Source organism: Phodopus roborovskii, unplaced genomic scaffold (genome assembly GCF_943737965.1).
Source record: "Phodopus roborovskii unplaced genomic scaffold, PHOROB, whole genome shotgun sequence".
In the NCBI taxonomy this organism is placed as follows: Eukaryota; Metazoa; Chordata; class Mammalia; order Rodentia; family Cricetidae; genus Phodopus; species Phodopus roborovskii.
Genome location: NW_026126558.1, coordinates 19,709,952 through 19,713,632, shown reverse-complemented (window position 1 = coordinate 19,713,632; position 3,681 = coordinate 19,709,952).

The following is a 3,681-nucleotide window of genomic DNA, read 5'->3' as shown; positions in this document are numbered from 1 at the left end:
GAGTGGACGGTGGTGATGAGTCGGTCTGCCTGGGACTACCACTGAACAGATAAAGGTCCCCAGGAATCAGGTGGCAGATGAGGGAGTAGGCATTTTTGCCAACCTATTATCAACCCCCAGCCCTTCTGTGGCTGGAAACAAAATTGTCCATGGGTCAGAGATGGCTCAGCAGTTAAGAACACTGACTGTTCTTTGATCCCAGCACCAGCATCTGTTAACTCTTGTCCCAGGGATCAATGTCCTCTTCTCACCTCCATGGAGTACCAGGCATGCATATGGTATCTTACATGCATACCAGGCACCATTCACATAGAATATTTTTAAAGTTAAAAAAAGAGATTTCTTACAGGAACACTTAGTGATATGAATTTGACTTCAAGAAGTCTTTTAAATAAGGAGTGAGTCATCTGATCTATGACAAATAGACACTTTCAAGTTTTCAAATTTGCCTACTGCCAGCCAGTTAATTTTATCTATTAAAAAACTAAACATTAACTCTTAGATTATTTTATGATTCCATTTGTTGTTTGAACAGTTAATAAACTCACACAATATTTTAAAAAAACATTGAAGTTCAGAATGAATATGATTGAGAGTATAAAGATGTATGTATGTGCATGGGTTGGGAACTGAAGATTAGTGTATTTGTGCAAATTTGACTAGGCTTGAGTTTCTAGACCATACAGCACTCTCTGTAGTGCTGTATGTACCTGTGTTTATGTACCTGTGTGTATGTGTGTGTGACTTTGTGAAATAATGGTAGTGGTTGTGCTACATGGATTTGGATTTTGCTGACAGTAGAATAACTCTGAATTCAGTGCCTAGACTGATATTTGTCTGTTTTATTAGTAGAAGACTCAATCCGTTTTCCTTGTTTTAGGTCACCTTTCCTTGCCACCTAAGAAATTAATTTCTTTCTTGGAATCGTTGCAAGCAAACTTGATAGTAGGAATGCTGTTATTGAGGTAGCTTATACAGTGATTCGCTAAGTACAGCCTCTTCAGCAAGGTGAAGTAGAAGTCAATTATTGATTACTAGTAGATTCCAGGAACCTGTTGAACTACCTGGTCTTTTGTCCTTATAAAACCTTCCATTTTTCTACCTTTGCTTGGAGTTGTTTACATTGAAAAATTTTCTCACAGGTATTTTCGTATCACATAAAACTTTCTTATATTTTCCATTTTTATAGCACATAGTTGAAACTGTAGAAGGCAAACCACATGCATTTGGCAAGGTTTGACTGATCCGGGCAGTTTTGCATGACCTAGCTAATGAATTCAACTTCTGCTTATGCAGAAATAGTAGGCTAGATCAAATAAATATATGTGACTGTTCCATGGATTCTTTGGTTGGTGTTAGAGAATAACTGAGATGATTTCTAGGCAGATTATGCTATGCTGCCCATCTGCTAAAAGTATCTTTAAAAGAAAAAAAATGAGGAGAAGGAACATGGGGAAGTCATTAATATCAGACAGCATTTAAACATTTGTTTAAATCAATGTTTAAGATCAAACCTAATCACTCTTCTTTCTCAGAACTTTGATCTGTGTTTAAACTATTGAGCATGGCATGATGCTCCTTTTGGGTAAACTATGCCCCTTTCATAAAATTAGATTTCAAACTATTGCTACGTTAGCAGAAACATTCTGACTAACAAAATGACTTTCCTTGCCTTTTGATCATTCAGCTGGTGTTGAGGTCTGCCCTTTGGATAAAGCAGGCATCAAGAAAGAAGTAAAGAGGAGCTGTGATATTTGTTTTCTCCCCCACAAAACATGCCAGTTGCTAATTATTTCAGCCTTATTTGGTAATGATCATCACCAGTAAGCTATGTGTACAAAATTGCATTGGAGAATATTTACTTCACAAAAGTCCTTTTAAAACATCTCTTCCTTTTCACACTTGACCCATAAGAAACCTAAGATCAGTTCCTGGTTTTGGACACAGTAAACTAAGCTAATACTACCTTGTAGAGTTAAGAAGCCTTTATAGAAGCCTCAGCAATAAACTGAAACTTTAAAAGTTTGTTATCTTTTTAGTTAGGCATGCCTTTGATCCTGTTACTCAGAGTGCACAGGCAAGCAGATGTCTGTGAGTTCTAGGCTAGCCAGAGCTACACAGTGACACCCTATTTCAAAAGACTAAAACAAATAAAATAATAACAATAAAAACTCATTTGTATCTTTTAAATTCTGACAGTGACCTCAGTTAGATGAGTCACAAAGTTGAATTTCACATCTGAGTCTCAAGTTTTTTCTACCATGATCATTCTTATAAATATAGGTGAGTGTCTTGGTATGTTAGCTCTATCTTTGTTATAAGTATAAAATAATTTTTTTTAAAAAATGTATAAAATAATTTTAAATGCTCCTATTATTGAATACTGTACACAGTCTTAGATTTTTTTTTAAACAAACCTACTTTCTGGCTGTTAAAGGATATGGTTTGTGATTTGGGAACAAAGCATGGCTATTTAAAGTACTCTAAAGTCATCAGAATAGGAACCATGTTGTTCAAACTGTCTCATGAGGTAGCACATGCAAGCATTATGAAACATATTCCATGGCTTTAATTTGTCTAACTTGAAGCTATCTTTGCACAGTTTAGCCAGGAAAACTGAAAATCAAGTATGAAGCTTGATCAAGTAGGAATTTGATACTCTTGCTTTTCTAAGCAATTACATTCATGGGGCAGTTCAGTTGAGGAGATAGTGTTTCCTTAATCCCAAGGCTTCTTTGATTCATAAGACTCACATATTGTAAGTATACAGTTTCATGATCTTCATAACCTTAAGTGCCTGTATAGCTTAGTAGAGACTTCATGTTGTAGTCCATGCTGGCTCTAAACTCACTGTCCTCCTGCTTTATCTTCTTCAGTAGATGCCATAAACCTGACTATTACTACGATCTTCTTAAAGTAACAGAATCTATTTGGCAACTCAGAGTCCATCTTAGTGCTGTATGTAAACTAAACACCAGACTATATCTCAGTGATTTTTTACTTGAGTATTGTGTAGACACCTTGACTTAAATACTGTTTGAATATCAAGACTCTTTAACATGTGTGCAAATTATGTAGATTGTTTGTATTATTAATTTTGTCATAATGACTATTGCATACTGATTTTGACTTTAATTCTACAAAATTGTAAGGGTCTGATTTCCTTAGTTATCTTTGAGATGCTGAATAGGGATTTAAACGATTCTTGGGGTGATCTTTGCATTTTTGAGTAGCTACATTGCTTGGACAGTGACTGACACTCCAAGCTGATTTGATTTGCCTCTAAAGTTTCTTTGTTTTGAATTTCAGGGATCACAAAAATCAGACATATGCAAAGAATTTGCCATTCAAATAGACAGTTCTGTCAGTTCAGGGGGTGTAATTACCTTGCCTGCTGCATACACAATAGTCTTAGTCTCTCTCTCTCTCTCTCTCTCTCTCTCTCTCTCTCTCTCTCTCACACACACACACACACACACACACACCTACATGGAAGCTATGCCATTGGTCTTAGATTAGTTTTTCTGTGGAGTTTCTATCCACATGTACATGCTGAGCTGTTCTAGTCACAGCTCCCAAACTATATTTTTACCAGAGAGATGTGGATGTTCTTTGATGATATTGAAATGAGTAATAGTCTTTCCACAGTATTGGCAAATGACTTTCACAGTCCATGAAAGA